This window comes from Lepisma saccharinum, chromosome 4, assembly GCF_977018435.1.
Source record: "Lepisma saccharinum chromosome 4, izLepSacc3.1, whole genome shotgun sequence".
NCBI lineage: Eukaryota > Metazoa > Arthropoda > Insecta > Zygentoma > Lepismatidae > Lepisma > Lepisma saccharinum.
Window position 1 is genome coordinate 109,257,696 of NC_139232.1, and position 19,542 is coordinate 109,277,237.

Below are 19,542 nucleotides of genomic sequence, written 5' to 3' on the forward strand. Positions count from 1 at the left end.
GCAAAATTGCTCATTATAGCATAATGTCCCATCTACATAAGTCGATCCTAATAAATCTGCCATCTACTGGCTGCAGAATGAAGTTATACAATCGGGTTACATTATTCTTGAATGAATAAATCCTATATTTAAATATGGCAACCCATTACAGTTGGGGCATAACTACTTCGACAATCTTGTTCCTCTCAAAAGGGTAAATCCGTTTCTCAAAATGGCCGCCTGATAGAAACTCTGCTGGTCTTGAGCAGGAAAGTCAATTTTCCAATATAGTGGCTCGCTTCTCGCTCCTCCAATATACTATTCTGCTCAGCTAGATTGCCGCACGCTGGTGAAAGGATGTCACTCGACACAGTCGCCACCTAGCGGCAGAAGCACGAATTAATTTAAGGTCGCACCCAGGTCGTTGAAGGTCAATTGAAGGGCATTGCGGCCAAAACCCCTGAAATTAGGCAATTCGGCCGAAAATCGGGAAGTTAGCGATTTTTAACAAGTTTTTGGATTTGACCTTGAGCGCGATTACCTTCCTCCCCTCGGCAGAATGGACTCTCCCGGACGAGTCCATTTTTGCAGAGGGGAGTTCACGGTACCGATGGGAGGGTGGGTGGACAAGACTGAGAACTCTGTTTTAGTAGTTTGCTTTTAAAACGATACGTGGTCCAATGTGTCATCATCTTACGATATAGACGCCATCTACTGCACAGAACGAACCTAATGAAGCCACTCGTGCCACTTCTGCACCAACGCTAACGCTCCCCTCCCTCAGTTTCACGAACTCTCCCCCTGCGAGAATGGACTCGCCTGGGAGAGTCGATTCTGCCTTAGGGGAGGAAGGCAATCGCGCCCAAGGTCAAATCCAAAAACTTTGTAAAAATCGCTAACTTCCCGATTTTCGGCCGAATTGCCTAATTTCAGGGGTTTTGGCCGCAATGCCCTTCAATTGACCTTCAACGACCTGGTTGCGACCTTAAAAAATTCGTGATTCTGCTGCTAGGTGGCGACTGTCGAATTACATCCTTTCACCAGCGTGCGGCAATGTAGCTGAGCAGAATAGTATATTGGAGGAGCGAGAAGAGAGCCGCCATATTGGAAAATTGACTTTTCTACTAAAGATCAGCAGCGTTTCGATCAGGCGGCCAATTTGAGAAGCTGAATTACACTTTTGAGAGGAACAAACTGTCGAAATAACCTTCCCCAAGTGCAAGGGCTAACTGTGTTTGAAAAATGAATTTATTAACTAATTCTGCAACCAATGGATGGCAGTTTTATTAGGAAATGAACTCGTCAAACTTATATTTTTAAAATATAATCTTTTGAAGAGGAAACTTGATTTTAATCGAGCTTTCTAATTTATATAATAAAATTTCAATTCCTAACGCGCGTGTCATCGAAATTGTGTTCTCTTCAATCTTTTAGTGTAGAATAAATTGAAATTTGCTTGAAAATAACATACGTCATTTTTTTGTTTAATTGTTCAGATGAGATATACATTATCAATAGAGAAACTAGTTGATACACTATCTGAATAGGTTGCGCACACACCAAACTCTATAATATAAATTAGTTTTGACTTCTCAACACCAAGTTTCATGTTTCAAATGCAGCTTCAAGTAGATCAGTTTTCATACCGTTTTAATCTGTACCTAGGTATGTACTTTTGATGTATTAGTTATGTTTTCGGATACAATTTTATTAACATGCATTGCTCGACTTCAACATTTTGAACCCAGTGTTTGGACTATTCCTCATTACTGGCACTTTTCCAAGACCCATTCAGCACTAAATACGTTTATGGAAAAGTCTGTATACACCACAAAAATTATTGTCAAGTTAAAAATAAAACAATTTTTATTTTTTACTAGTTCAAAGATACATTTATATATTTTTTACTAAGGATTATTTTCACAATCTTCAGGAAGATATTGTAATGCAATAGAACTGAAATGAAGACAAGACCGAATTAGTGTCTTACACATGCTGGTACTTATTTTGCACAGTAAAGTAGCTGTAAGATCATATTGACTAGCGCAGATCAGGATTTAAAAGTACTTACAACAAGACTTCCTGTAACAACTTTTATTATAAATAAATACACTCTGGACATGGATTATGTAGTTTCACTTCTACAACAGAGTTGAGTAAGTTACTCAAAAAATGAATACATTATGGGTACTCTATTCCTTCCAAAGTTAATGCATTATCGTTCTTTGCCATACAATATTTAACTGTTTATTCGAGAATCGCATCTGTTCTGTTCTTTGTAGTTCATGTTTTACCAGTGCAAGCTCGCATACATGAATTTGAACGAAGCATGTTTTATCCTGTTTAATCTAAATACTTACTGGCAATAGAAAAGCCTGCTAACAAAACCTCTCACTATGCCTTTGCAATCTTCTTGTTGTTCTTACGTATTCTCTCCACTTTCCATGCACTTTTTGTGGGTTTGGGTGGAACTAAATCACTTACCTCTTCAGCCTATCTGTAAGTGAAAAATGCATCTCCTGTTGTGCTAGCAGACCTCTGTGGTGGAGTGATTAGCACAGCGTAATATGACGCAGGGGTCCCAGATTTAAATTCCGGACTGGACATCGATGTGTCCCTTGAGTGTCCCTTCATCAATTTCATCATATCACTTAACCTCATCATCGCGATTAGCCAAAACTGTCAGAAAAGGGATTTAAAATTAACGCATTCAATCAACCTGTTCTGCTACAAATATACGTTTTCTGCATGAACTTTTGCAACTAAACACCATTTCAAACCATTCACAAAGCATAGATATTACAGGTTGACAAAGCAAGTGGAAGTACTCTAGTGTCAGGGCATGCTTTAATTTTTTTTCTCCACAGTTAAAATGAAAGCTAACTAGCATCACAAAGTTCTCTCTGAATGTACAATGTACTCATAGTGTCTACACAACTTTAGTTTTAGCATTGGAAAGCAAATATTAATACTAATGACTCCAGAGTAAAAATACTAGTTATAGGTTGAAATAGTATTTCAAGAATTAAAATTTTGAATCACGCTTATGTGAGGAATTACTTCTTACATATTTAATGGATTTTCTGTTAGCATTGCAGTCTAAACAAGCGTCTAGAGCACTGATAATGATCAAACCATATTTCACATGTCAATGTTGCTCTTATAAGTTCATATAACCACCATCATTTTGTACTCTATTTCACAGTTGTGCTTGTGTTTTTAATTTTTATGATTATCTTTTCAGACTTCATGCCATGTTCACAGAGAGTATGATAGGACAGTCATTGAGTTGTAACATTCCCACTGAGTGCCAACTCAGAACTGGCGGTGACTCTAAAAGAAAATATAAATTGAGCATACACTACGACTAATTATATACGACTTCCTATATGAAATTATAAAAGTACCTTAACTTATATTGTGACAATCTTGGATCTAATTTTTAAAATTATAAATGGATTACAATATGTCCTCCAAAAAGAATTTATTTTTACGAACAAAACAGACTTACTACATGACCTTACAATAATTAGACAAAAGCAATACAATATTTAATTCAATTTCGTTTTCATAATGAAACAGTCCTACATACCACACACACAACTAATACAACTATTAAAAATATTGAAATAATTATTCTTAAAATGAGATATCACATTTATTTCCTTTATCCAAAATTCAAGTTTTCTTCATATGTATGGATTTATAACTCCAAAATATTATTCTTTTGAAACACACTATTTACAGAAACAAATATTATTTACACCAAACACACTGAAAAATATGGTACACTTGAATGTAAGAATTTTGTATTTGGTACAAGTTTTCCATGTGCATAATTTGTCCCAACAGGTCACTGAAATTGAATACATCATGAAGACATAATTGCCTTAAGATTAAAAAATTATACAAGAAAGATAAGACATCGCTTATTACTACTACAATCCCCTTACCAATACCAAAATGTTTTTATTTTAGAGACCTGTTTAACATTATCATCTTATTATGAAAATAAACTTCTAATCAACTAAAAGAAAATCACAAACTTTGTCATATCTATAATGTTGAGATGATACATAGATGAAATCAGTACAATTGAGCATAACACTCAATGCAGTTCAAGGTTCTAGAATCTCGTTCGGGCTCCAACAATGAAGTTTCATAAATGCACTTCAAAGAAAGACGCTTTAGGATCATTTAAAGGACACACAACCCTTACAAACTACGGCTTCTATTGCTTACAAAACTAACATATTTGTCACTTTTAATTTGAAACATTAAATATAAAAGAGCTGGTATGACCAAGTCCCTCGGCGTTCATGATTACTGGTTAAAAATAGATTCATACAAGTCATTGACCTGTTAAGTACACCTGTTTGCTTCAAATTTTGCTAGCTGGAGGGCTGTTTGGTCGAGCTTTAGGTTTAGCTTCGATGATGCTCCTATGTTTTAACAAGGTAGCAATGATACTGCTGGAGGATACCATCCCCCACAAATCTCTTCCCTCACTTCATGCACTGAAGTAGATGTAAAAACATATTTTAACATTTGTATGGAAAATGAACTGGCCATTAAGTACTTGCATTCGAGTGCTCTTATATCTAGCAATACCTTCAGTTGAATTACTGTCATGTCATGAAACTAAATTTACTCTATATTTAGTGTCACACGACTCATTTCCACTGTGAGCAGCTCTGCAGTCAAGAGGAAACCAGTGTTTGGAATAAAAGTAACTGGGTTACTTTTTAAGCAACAATATTTGCAACTTGGTTGCTTTTGGGGCACATTAACAATATTACTTTACAGTATTCTAGGTGCATACGTAACATTAACAACAAAATATAGAGAAAATAAAATTTAAATTATATCCCAGGGCTACTTTAAAATGAAAAGCAACCATAATTTTACTAATTTCTGTTGAACCAGGAACATGTGTCATGTCCATGATGAATATTGGAGATTTCATAATCTTAAGTACTATGTGGTGTAAAATAAATTACCTTCGGACACATGAAGTGGCTATTTTGGTAATAAAAATTCAATATGTTTTCTCATGATTTTAATAATCATTAAGTGGCTCGTCTTTTGAGGTGATCATTTTATTGAAGACATTGAAATAAAAACTGGACGAGGAAAATTTCCTTCAGTGCGAAAATGTATCGAAAAGTAACTCGATTTCTGTTACCAGCTATTTGATAAGGTATCCGAGTTATAGGAACAGTTACTAATATCAAAAAGTAACTTTGTTACATTTACCATTACTTGAAAAAGTAACTTACTTCTAGCTGCATTACTTCCAAAGACTCGTGGAGGTGTATATATATAATCCACGCTCGACCTTTGCATTCTTGAGAAACGGAAGCTTCACCATTGTTAAGCTGCCGGAGGATCCTTTACTCACATCTTGGATAAGAACCAGGTGACCCTACAGAAGATGCATCATAGTATTTAGAGCAAATTGTACGCACACCAGAAAAAAAACGTAATATTTTAAACAATTTTATAACAAAATCCTCAGGAAAATACACACTTTTGATAGATGCCAATTGTAAACCCATAAGCAAAAGAATGTAGGCTTTTATATTTTGAACACATTAGAAAACAATAACTCGGATTATGCATGGACGTCTTGTGTGTGTAAACAAGAGTTTCTATTGAGATAAAAAATCGTGACAAGACTACTAAAAAAAGCTATTTTCTCTGCTTTCTCTTTTACTTCTGATAAAATCTTCCCTTTGTTGCTCTAAAGGGTTGAGGAAAAAACCGAAGAAATATGAAAAATACATCAAGCAAAGAAAAAAACATTGCTTTGTAACTTTCTGATTCTCAACGCATGTACCTCGTGCAGCCTATTCGTTGCTGTGGAGCAAGGCTAGAAAAAGAAGAATTGAAATTCCAGGATAATATATTCTCTTTTCAAGCTCTGCTCAAAAATTGATTGCAATTGGAAATTCATTAGAAAAAGTATAGGTTTGCTGTACATAAAAAGTCATGTTAGTATTTCCCGAACTATTCATTTTCAAAGTTTTATTTTATTAATTTATTAATGTGTGCGCTTACGAAGGGTCTCTAAGGTCGAAAAGAATCAATTACTTCTCAAGACATTATTATTATTTTTTCACAATGACAAGGGATAAAAATTTATCACAGGATGATATGTTTTGTGATTAGTGCCAACGGTAATATATGGCTTGTGATCAAACTGACTCATGTGCAACACTTAATGCTTTTAGAAACAAAGCTTTTGATTGGAGAAGTCAAAAAATTTAGGGGCTTATATCATCGGTTAGCAACACTAATAGTACAGAATTTGTCAGCAGGCGTAGCAAACAAATGTTCAAGTACAGTGGCAAAAATTATGTGAGGGCAGTTACCCCCTCCCACTTTTTGCCACTTTTGCACCCGTACTATGGACGCAATGTTAATGCTTGTCTACCAAGAGAAAGTAAACTGCCTTGCCCTTCCAGTTTTGGCTCCAAATTGCCGCTACTGCTCAAGTACTGACCATACAACTGGACGAAAATCATAATTTATTCTCACATTTAGCCAAATGAATTCTAGCAGCTCAATTGGGTGTGATCTCTACGTAGATGAGACCACAACGTGACCTCATTGATGAAGCATTCATGTTGGAATCAACCAGGATCCCAAGTAACCAAAAGTGGTTGGCCCAACGTTGGGCCAACCGTACTGAAAATAGTTGGCCCAACGAAAAAAATACCTTTGGCCAACGGTAATTTTGACCGTGGTTCCAACGTTGGGCCAACGTGTGGTTTTTACGTTGGCCCAACGTACTGAAAACTAAAGAATGGATAGGTTTGTTTTCTGATATGTACATAATTTATTGTGAGGAAAAATGTAAACAACAGTTCAAGTTATTTATGAAAAACAAATTCACATCACTTTCTCAGTCACATGGTATCATTGTTTTCAAGGCACCATACCTTCAAGTGGTAGCACAAAAACTTTCTAGAGTTTACTTAGTTTTCCACCTTTCATGGAATTTAGTCTGCACATAACATTGCTTCACCTTCACAATAATACCTGTAAGAATGTTCTTGTTCTACTACAGCAAAAGAGAAACAATAAGCAATTCCCAACACATCTTTCATCCATGGTGGCTGACAAAGGATTGCTGAGTAACTGCAAGTTAAAATTAGCTTCTATTTTCATTAAAAATGTATTATATTTAGGGTACGGGCTGTGACTGAAATATTCGAAAAGAAATACTGTTATATGTCACTTATTTTACACTCTAGAATTTTCAGCATTCTCCTGAATGTTGTCTTAGCATTAAAAAGTTGTTTATAAGACTGATTTTGACTCACGTTTCATGGCTGGGCAAACGTTGACAACCACCGTTGGCTCAACGTAAGACCAACGTCAATTTGCCAACCAACGTAAAGCCAACCTTACCCACGTAAAAACTGACGTTGGCCGAACGGTGGTGGTTGCTTGGGATGGTATCACAGAAGGCTTCATTTGATTCCATGAATCCTCACAACAGACAAGGAATGAACGTTCCTCCATTGGCTACTCCAATCTGAAATTAATTAATGTGTGTGTTACAAAAAGACAAAGTTTAGCATTTTTTCTGCACGATATAACCTTGCAACAACCTTGCATATAGCAAACTAATCACCATGTGTCACTTGCTTTCCAGTGCAAGCAAAAATCTCTGTGAATAATATGACAAGCGCTACTAAAATAACACGAACAGTACGGGAGAGTATGAATTTCTCCCCATGTTGCAAGTAGAAGTGGGTTTTAAAGTTCATTATTAAGTGAGAAACGATATGTAGAAACATGATGAATAATTATTTATAACTTCTCATGTAGCCTACGTATTCCTTAGGAACAAACAGCTTCAAGTTTAGACTTTTCCTAACGCAAACAAAATTTTCAACCTGTCCTCTTCCTGCTGATGCGTTTTTCTACACCACCAGAAATATCATATTACCAAGAATAAAAGTGAAACAATACTCCTATAAGCGTAATACTAAGTTTCTTCCCCTTCTACAACCTCCAGCGGACAGACCACTCTTTCCCCAGCTCGCCATGGGAAGAGGTTGGTGGGTTAGGAGCAATTTCGGGTCCTCGCGTCTGGCTGGAAGTGAAAACTGTTCCTCGTGACCATAAGAGATCTACTTGGAGTCAGATCGACATATCCACTTCTAATCCTTAGCAGTAAGATGAATCACTGATTTTTAAGAGTCAGACATATTCATAATATATTATTTCATCTCTCCTGTAAAATTGATAAATTGGATAAAACTGATTCTCACACGACGAACTGTGTAGTAAAGCAACTGTTATTGATTGAAAGTTTTCACTTGAATTATTGTAAAAATAGTTCACAATGCAATAAGATTAGAGGAACACACTTTGCACGTATAGTGTTTAGAAGAAACTAGTTACTTCCACCAGAGTTACTGTGGGAGTAATTTTAAAAGTAACGGGCAAACGCTGCTTCGCATATAAGAACATACCCCCATCACTCACCTCTTCCATTTGGGGATGAGAAACCTTGTCCCAAGCACAGTTGATGTAGGAGCCTTACAACTTCAGAATTCCTGAGATAGAACTCCGCGGGTGCAGAAACTGCTATTTATCTAGTGAAAACCAGACTACCCTACAAGAGAAAAAAAACAATATTACACAACAAAAAAAATACAATATTACACAAGAAGGAAATACAATATTACGCAACAAAAAATACAATATTACGCAACAAAAAATACAATATTACACAACAAAAAATACAATATTACGCAACAAAAATACAATATTACGCAACAAAAAATACAATATTACACAACAAGAAGTATACATTTAACCCAATCACACATTTTAATATGCAGTGGCGGCGATTGTCGCCCACCTTTTCGCCACTTTTGTCCCCACACTATGCTAAACTTTATCTACAAATGGAAATATACTGTCTTTACGCCCCAGTTTTGGAACCCAATCGCCGCCACATAATATGATAGTCATTCATTGAGATATGGACAATTTTAATAAATATCAATATGAACTGTTAACTGTTCTAAACAAGTCTTAATTTGAATATAATAGAAAGCAATAGTTCATATTTACCATGGAGGTATTTTTTTCCAACTAAACGCAACAAACAGGAGTTTGTTAATGAGCTAAGTGATTACTTTCAACTGGATTTCAACCAGGTTCCTCTGTATCATTAACATATTACTTTTGAAAAAAATTCTCGTGTATCGAGATGAAATGTTGAGGTAAAAACAAGTACAAATTTAAATATAGCCTATACTATAAGCAGGTAAATAATGATACAATGGAAATATATCCTTGTCAACTTTCTTAGAAGGTCACTTGTAACAGGGATCTTCCAAGCAGCGGGAGGGAATAAAGTTTTCGGTGTCTGATTCGAGCTTGTTTCGTACTGCGAGCGCGATTGGCACTGAGACACGGAAGTAAACGATGACAGCCGAACACAATTAAACCGATCGCTGATTCGTTGCTATCACGCGCCAGTTCAAATGGCACCTGCTATAGAACCGATGAAACTTCAAGAGCTAGAAAGAAGATAAAACGAAAATAAAACAAAATGATGGGGGGCAAGTAACGGGAAAATAAAAAAAGGAAATTGAAAAAATATAAACAAGGAAATGAGAAGTTAGGAAACTATAAGATTGAAAATAGAATATAGAAAAAATGCAAACGGTAGAACAGAAATATATTATGCTCGAGTAGAAATGGAGACAAAGATTTTTCTTTGGCCAAGGTCACCCCCTCCCCCACTTTAGTGCAACGTCTAGCACACGTATTTCCTCCTTGTTGCTCGGATGTTTCCAATTACACTGCTGGAGGAGGGAGATAGCATATCTTATCGCTGCGTTGTTGTTTCTGATTCAACTGCTCTCCGCAAGAGCGCGCGTTTGTCGATTCCTCCGAGGAATTGAAGCCAAATCCCCCCCTGCTAGCAAAGCGGATTGCTGTCAACCATCTCTTCTGGACGCTACGAGCCTTGCTTGCCCTCACGACAGCTTAATCTTCTTGTTAAGAAGTTACCGATTTATAGCTGCACTCTCCAGTCTCCAATTTGTCCGGGCAATTGATCAAACTACGACCAAATGGCAAGTAAATCCCTCAAGGAACAAGAACGACAGAGAAGCGAAGATGAAACTCACACAAGAAGCATCGTGCCGTTTCTAAACTGAATATTCTGTGTTTTGGATCTTCAAGCAAGAATTTCCCACAGAAAGCTTCTAATTACATGCTGAAACTAACATAACTGTTAGTTTATGCACATTTCAGACTGTACCAAACGGATTACAGAAAAGTAAATACCTTTTTTGACATTCAGGAACACTATATTTTCTTTAAATAAACTGGTGACTCCGCTTTCCCACCTAAAAATTGAATCTTGCACAAATTGAAAAACTTCAAACTCATTTTGCATTGCACATACTTTATCACCTACCGATCAGTGGCGTAGGGAAAGGAGGAAGGGGGAAGACTAGGCCCTCATAAACGCTGTACATAAATGGTTAGACATACCCATTTTGCCAATTTTCGGCATTTGGAGGAAGTCACATTCTCATGTATTGTACAATCGGGTTGCAAACTCTGTAAGACATCGGGTTGCAAACTCTGTAAGACATCGGGTTGCAAACTCTGTAAGACATCGGGTTGCAAACTCTTTAAGACATCGGGTTGCAAACTCTTTAAGACATCGGGTTACAAACTCTCTATGAAATCGGGTTGCAAGACATCGGGTTGCAAACTCTCTAAGACATCGGGTTGCAAACTCTCTAAGACATCGGGTTGCGAACTCTCTAAGACATCGGGTTGCGAACTCTCTAAGACATCGGGTTGCAAACTCTCTAAGACATCGGGTTGCAAACTCTCTAAGACATCGGGTTGCAAACTCTCTAAGACATCGGGTTGCAAACTCTCTAAGACATCGGGTTGCAAACTCTCTAAGACATCGGGTTGCAAACTCTCTAAGACATCGGGTTGCAAACTCTTTAAGAAATCGGGTTGCAAACTCTTTAAGAAATCGGGTTGCAAACTCTTTAAGAAATCGGGTTGCAAACTCTTTAAGAAATCGGGTTGCAAACTCTTTAAGAAATCGGGTTGCAAACTCTTTAAGAAATCGGGTTGCAAACTCTTTAAGAAATCGGGTTGCAAACTCTTTAAGAAATCGGGTTGCAAACTCTCTAAGAAATCGGGTTGCAAACTCTCTAAGAAATCGGGTTGCAAACTCTCTAAGACATCGGGTTGCAAACTCTCTAAGAAATCAGGTTGCAAACTTCAGAATCATCATCATCTTATTGAAATGAATAATTTTGTTCACAATTTCTCATAGCTTTTTCTTTTCTATTTTAGTCTTTAGGCTCCAAGTTTCTCAAGTAGTCTAGCTAACCTAGAGTATAAGCTCTTGCTATCAACGTTATAACATACAAGTTTGAAGTTTCATGGATATGTTATTCTTAAGAGTGGCGGATAGTTGAAACACGCATTTGTTTTTATTTGACATACTCTTATGCAATAATTTTAACCTTACAATTAGCTCTAGATAGGTAGTATTTGTTATTTTTGTTAATTTTTAATCTATTAGTACATAAGCTCTGGTCTCATTTACGATGTTATTACTCAAGCACATCCCTATTGGTCAGAGATTAAGAATATCGATATATTTCTCTGCTTATAATAGGTACGTAAACATACTACAATATTGATGAAGAGGTTTTTCTCGCGATATGAACCAGGTGATTTCCGGATAGGCTTCCGAGAGCCAAGGTCACTCATCTTCAGGGATTGAAGATTTTATACTGTAATGTTAACTATAATTTTATATTAATTTAATAGCCAGACTGTGTTAGCGGCAGTAGAAAAACAGAGGTCTTAGATTCGAATACTGCATTCTTCGCCTCTCCATCTATTTTATCAATTCACTATTCATCTTCATCGTCAGGATTACGCTACAAGGGAGAAAAGGTATGCAAAAAAATACATTGTTTTAATTATGGCATAATTATAGCTTTTATAAAAACAATTTATACTTCACGTTTTATATTTCTTGAACCAAAAGTGTATTGATTTGATTTGATTTATTTTATTTCGCGTTTTGTGCCTCTTGGCTAATTTGCGAGGATGGGGATGAGTGAAGAAATGATGAAATTGATGAATGGACATTCACAAACAACCATGCCCGAGCGGGATTCGAACCCGGGACCCTTGGCAAAAGTGTATTGAAATGAAAGGGGACAAAAATCCTCTGTAGATCTGTATTGCAACCTGATTTCTCTTAACAATGTACAAGTGCATTGTAGTTAAGTACACTTCTCGTACAAGTCACGTGTTATGTGAATTGAGGGAAAAGGGAACGCTGAAACCGCCCACTTTCCATCTTTTCCAAGCTCTTTTTTTTGCGTCAAAAATTTAATACTTGCATGAAGGCTGGAGTGATTCGTAGAATCGTAGTCGGCAATCAAGGCATATTATGTTGTCAAAACACGGCACTCGTCTGCTGTCAGCCCAATCGCATGACAAATCCACCTTCTAATTGGCCGACGCGAGCCTAACCCGCAATATGGTTTTCCAATTATCGTCCGTGCCGTGACGAACGGCGCTGCGTAAATCCGTAGTTGCAGGGGGCAAGGGTAGGGGAAAGAGAAGCTGAGGGATTGGACAGCGGAGTTGTCCGGAGGGGGAAGAGGAATCAGTGGAGGGTTAGTTCTCCTCCTCCTCTGCAAACTGTCAACATGAGACGCAATAAATGAATACCAAAAAAGATTGTCAAAATGCCTTTGGTTGTGAACAGTTTGACACAGACGGTTGAAGATTGATTTGTTTAGAAAAGATATTTAACCAGAATAAGCCGTCATTTATTAACGTGGCCTATATTAACTGCAAACACTTAAAATGATAACATTAGTGTTCTTCAGACAGCGAAGCAACTCGGTTTGGCCAACTAATTCTAGAATCACAGCAATTTAAGTGTAAGGGAGCTTTCAGATCAAAGCGCCTAACGATAAGGGCCCCAACTAGTGTATAGAAAAGCATTTACTGCGCATGCGCTACCAGCAGACCGAGGTGACACTATGCATGATATTGAGAGAGCGACGCAGTCCGAGCGACACTCACCACTTGGAAACCAACCTGGAAAATGCATATACAGGGAGGGCCAAAAATATGTTACCACTTACATGGCAATTTGAAGGGAGGATGAGTTATATGTTTATGTGCCTTGCAAGTGATTATTGGAGACATGTTAAATGGAAACTCTAGTTGAGATAGGCTCCACTTACCTATCACATACCTACATACATACACATATGCAAATTAGTGAAAATAACTATCTAAAATTATACTAACCGTAACCTCGACATATACATTTCAGTGGTAACATCTTTTCAACCCATCCCTGTATTTTGCCAATAGTAAAAATCCTTGATACATTGCAAAATAAAGCAAAAATGAGCCTAATTTGCCAAAATATGCAACATAATTATACTTTAATTTACTTACCCATAAGAGAAAACAATAGTTATAAAAACGCAACTTCAATAAAAACATGTATCAAGTCTACTCATGACACACATGTATGAGTTTTTTTGAACTGGTTGTCAGGCAAGACGGTTATTTTGGTTCGAATGATTGATTTGGTTTACTTCACTTTTCTGCCTGGCTAATCGCGAAGATGAGGATGAGTAATATGATGAAATTGATGAAGGGACACTCACAAAGATCATCAGCGTCCAGCCCGGGATTCGAACCCGGGACTTCTGGCGTCGTAGCGTTACAAACCACTTCGCGATAGTAAGTTTTTTTGGCACCCTAAAATAATATGCTATACTAAGTATGTTAGGCAGTTAGGTTTAATGGGTCCAAGATTTGGTTTTCGCGTCAGTCATTTATCTTAAAACAGTGACAATAAGTGAAGTAAATTGCTATAAAAATATGAAATTTTTCTATAAAATCATCAATGGAAAATTGAGGTCAGAATTTCTACTTACATAATTCAATTTCAGAGTTCCCTCTCGATCCACCCGAAACACTGAATTGTTCCACAACTCTACCGCCAGTCTTTCCCTTATACAGCGCTCTCTGATCCACAGGCTGCCACAGTTCTATAATAAACTACCCACAAACATCGACATTTTTGCCCCTGAAAGTATTTTCCGATTTTCTCTAAGAACGAATATGTAAATATTCTGTTTGTTTTCTTGTTTATGTCTTATCATGTTTATATGTATCCTTTTTTGTTTTTACCTAAAACCATCTTGACTTGTTCTTGTTGTTTTATTCGTTGCCTTTCAAGTGCTGTATCAGAAACTTCGAATAAATAAATAAATAACTAAATAAAAAAAGAAATTTTTACCATTCCGTATATACCATTTTACCGTTTACCATTATACATATTCTAAAGCTCGAATAGACGTTTACACGTTCAAAGAACTTTTCATACGCCTTTTAAAATGTGATGGGCACTTGAGAAAGTTGGAGCTTTTCAAAAATTCGAGCACATACCGGACACCCGAATGAGTGTTAATCATATCCCATCATCGTGGCTATCTTTTCAAATTTCATGCTCCCAAATTTAACCCAACATGCCCCAATCTCTTGAAAGAGACCTTGCAAATTATGAGCGTGAGTGCGCCATCAATGAAGTGTGCCGACCCATTGTTGCATCGTACAGAGTGTACTATTAGGAAAACACTGCGCAAGATGGCCCCTTCAATTCTTGGTGTCTGCCTTTCGGAGCTACTAATGCACCAAATAAGCACCCTCGACTTTTCCATTGTGGCGCGAAACGCCCGTCACCATGACTACAGGCCTCCTTAAATGAGCAATGATAGTGAAACAATGGGCGATTATTACATGATAAAATATCTCCAAATTGATGCAAGGGGGGGAGGTAATGCAATAATAAGACTAAATTTTAGCGTCAATCTACGGCTCTCTTTGGACTGATTGTGTAAACGTGCGCAAGACAAAAGCAGCGAAAGAGAGTGAGGGTGCCTTGTGCCGACATCTTTCGGCGAATTAGCAATAATTGAAGGGGTAGGATAAAGCAATTGGTAGTTACCTCCTGGGGTGATGTAGTGATTGTGGCAGCTTCCCCGCACAGCGTTATTCACATAGTCTGCAGATGAAAGTGCAAGGGGAATGCACTAAGAACAAAGTGAAGGGACGTATATTGGCAGACGGTGAGAAGTTGTCATGGAAACAAGAGCGTAAGGATAATGCAACGGTTCATCTGTGAGAAACTGCTATCTCTTATGAGGTTCATTCACCAATTATTATTGAAAGAGTTGCTGTAATTCATTCATTCCTTTATTTGTAACCTAACAGCTTTAATGCCGTTTTGTCCATAACAATACACATATAAAATGTACACATATGTTTCACATTAAAATTATCAGTCTTTCCCCCTATTTTACAGATATTAGATTTTTTTAAAAAAAAAGAACACTTTGCCTTTTACAATTGTATGTTACACTTCCTTAAAAATGATAAACTATAACCAATCCGCACATCTGGATTAACAACCAAACTTAACACATTTGTTGGAAAGTGAACCTTTAGATTATTTAAAGTTTGGTAACAGTTTCATGCATCGGAGACACATTTAAATCGGATATTTTATCTTTCTCGTGGTTTGTACTTACCAATTATGTATTGCGGAACATAGTGGAAGGTGCCAATATGCTTTTTGCACGAAAACAAACACTTTTTCTGCTAAAATAAACCATTTTCCTTAATGCTACGGAAAGCACGTCACGGTGCGATATCGCTTGCTTTGCGAATTGTAACGCTTCTTTTATTTTCGAATATCAATGTTTCCAACTCTATTGTGCATGAAAGTTGTAAAAAACCGGGGATCAAAAACCATGCACGGGTAGCCCCACAAACCATTGACGTTAGCCCCAAAAACCATCCACGGGTAGCCCCACAACCATTGACGTTAGCCCGAAAAACCATCCACGGGTAGCCCCACAAACCATTGACGTTAGCCCCAAAAACCATCCACGGGTAGCCCCAAAAACCATTGACGTTAGCCCCAAAAACCATCCACGGGTAGCCCCAAAAACCATTGACGTTAGCCCCAAAAACCATCCACGGGTAGCCCCACGAACCATTCACACGAGGTTAGGTTAGGCCTGTTAGGTTAGGTTCCATTAGCACCCATTTCACCCCTAAATTGATCGAAAAACCATTTTCCTTTCTCGACAAAAAACCGCGCGTTTCTCGAAGAAAAAAAAACTCGCGTTTCTCGAAGAAAAGAAAACTCGCGTTTCTCGAAAAAAATCGCGCGTTTGGAAACCCTGATTCCACTAGCGAGATCGCGTGACTTCCGACGCTAGAGGCATCTGCAGGTACATCTTGGAAACAACGGCATGATGTTGTCGATTTTCACAAAATGCGCAATATTATTACATGAAAAGTGATTATTTATTGTTCTGCTGCATTGTAGGATGAAGTTTTAGGAAGAATATATATCGACGGAGGTTGTAAACCTTGGAGAAACTCATTTCCGTAAGTAGTTTCTTGTGTAAAATTGAAGAAATGTGTCTCCGATGCATGAAACTGTTACCTAAAGTTTTATACAAGATTGTTACGTTCCTCGGAATATTCTCAAAGGATCAACTTACGTTTATTCCTCCACGGCGATCGTGAGACTTATCAGCCTACTTTGAAGCCCTCAGGTAGTGGGAAATCAGATAAGGATATGTTAATGTTAATATATTACACTAGAACTCACAATTAAACTTCTTATTAGAAACAAAAGTGTATTTAGATCATAATACTTCTTCACTACACAAATTAAACCATTCACATTTCCAAAATCACATCCATTATTCCAGCAACATCCATAATATCCCTCACCTCACAACCCACAATCAAATGTTTTAAGGTTAGTTCATAACCATAAAAGACTACCCAATTGAACAAAACAAATTACGTCATAATAGACAATTAACATTTTAAACATATTAAACACCTAAAATGATACAATAAGTGGGTGCGTATCAAGATATTTCTCTCTCCATTATATTTTGAGCATTCCAGTATTATATGTTGTGCATCTGCACTTTCCCAGCCACATTCACATTTCTTACTGTTCGTTATTCCAATTTTGGATAAATGTTGCGTAGTACACAAATTGCCTATTCTCAGTCTATTAATTAATACAATTACATTTCTTGTAGCACTTACATGATTAAACCATGGTTTGTGTGTTCTGAATTCAGCAAATGGACTGTATAGATTCTCCAACTGTTGTAAGTTCATTTCGACAGCAATCAAACCATTCATTCAGAATTTTCTTCTTTACTCTAGGGAGATGATTCGTATTGTATAAGATAAGTTCGTAATATTTGGAAGACACGCTGCTTTCTTTGCACATTCAACTACATGAGAATTGCCTGTAATATTACTATGAGCTTTAACCCAAGAAAACTCAATGGTTTTTCCAGATTTTTGTATTGTTTGAACTAATTGTATACAATTTATAATATAAGGGGATAATTTGTAAAGACTCTTGTAAGAAGATTTAAGCGCCTGTAATACACTTTACGAGTCAGTAAGTATTAAGAACTTTCGTAAATTTAATTTTTGGACATATATTAAAGCTTGGTAAATTGCGTTAAGATTCTGCTGTAAATATTGAACAGCCGAAATAATAGGTGAGTTGCTGTAAAGTAAGCGTAACACTCTTGTATTGTTTGCGGTTACTATAGTTATAAAATGTTACTGGAATTATTGGGGTGTAAGGGGTGATCTTCCACGTAGTACACCCTGGACTGTATTTTGCAGACAAACGAGGCTCTGGCGACTGGTCCTATGGCCAGTATAATTCTGTGTGTTGTCCTGTTTTTTTGTCCTTACGTGTGCTGAGTGCCCCTTTACAGCCTCAGCTTTTAACAGAAGTCAGAATATTTTAAGATTTTTAGTTATGCAACGTTAGAGTTGTTATTTGTAACGGTAAGGGGCTGGACCCCGTATAATGTGACGGGTGCAAAATAGCCTAAGTGCTGACGCACCCAAAATTTTAAAATCAAATTCAAATTACTCGAATTATCTTGAACAGTGGTTCTCAAACTGTTTTCTCATTTTACCCTTTAGTCGTAACTATACGTCTAATGTAGCTTTTCTCCGAATAGTGGGTTTTGAGGATTTTTTTTTGGCTGCCTGACTGGTGGGGCGTTTTTCATGTTGGAAGCGTGTATCTGCAATATACCAAAACGGGATTATGGTTGTATGTGGAAAGATGGTCTACGTTTTTTTATTTCATTGGATGTTCATACGTTAACCCTAGCAGGACCAAGGTCTGATCTGTTACATGCTGGACTAAGGGTCGCATTTTGTGCCACTTTACTATTCCGCTACATTTGTTAGTTATTTTGCACTACTAGTATGTTTTGTTTAATATAAGTCATAGTTTGTATAATTTTAATGTTTGTTAAATTTATTTTTTTACTTTGAAATGTAAGTAAGTCATATTTTGTATATTTTTAATGTATGTTAAATATTTTTTATTTGGAAATGTACATCTGCATATTTATTATTAACAATAATAGAATAATACATTATAACACATTTCAATTCTACATTGTCAGTAAATTACAGTTCCTCAGTATTACTCACTATTATAAGAAATAACACAGTTGTCACAGATCTGAACTTTCATGCAGTGTCTTCCACAGACACATTTACCACAGTCATTGCATGAAATTGTAGATCGTGAGAGTTTGTTTCTTCTTTCTCCATTGGAAGTGCAAATGTAACACCTATTTCCTTTTCTCGAAGCAGTTGCATAAGTAGATATATCTATGGGATTGTCAACCGTTGACCTAATTTTCCTTTGAAGCACGTTTTCCATTGCCGTACATGTATTTGCATTCAATCCCTCAATGTTCTTTGCTCTATCTGCTACATGTGGCTCAATCAACTTCAGTTTAAAAATTAAAATGGGAGATAAAATTTTCTCTTGACTTTTAGCAAATATGAAAATACACATCTGAATTGACAATAAACAGGATTTTTAATTCAATTGCACAAAGCAGTTTCGATTACCAACACAAAAACTTCAAAAGTGATACTTTATGCCACACCTTGGTCCTGCTAGGGTTAACAATCTTCATGAGTAGTTACAAAAATGAAAATGTGAAACACATGTATGCTAAGAAGTACGTATATAACAAACTCTAATTTTCATTTATTATTTCCAGAGTTATTGTTCGCAGAGTTATTGTTCGCGTATTATACATTAACTTCACACAATCTAACAATGCGCATGCACGTTTGGCGCCAATAGGTATTATCAGTAGTATAGGTAGGAGGTACCACCGGTATTGTTGCATTATGTTTAAAAACTTTAACAACATGCCCAGTCGTACTAGAGCGCGCGTCAAATTTCCTGCATATGGCGATAGCCAATAGCAGCGCACTGCAGCGGTGCCATGTCGAAATCTCACACGGAAAAGAGACAGCGTGGTTGAGCGAAACGCCTTGTCACGGAGAGCACGGCAACGCTGCACGTCTGTGATTCGCTGGTGCTGTTTAGCCGTTCAAGGC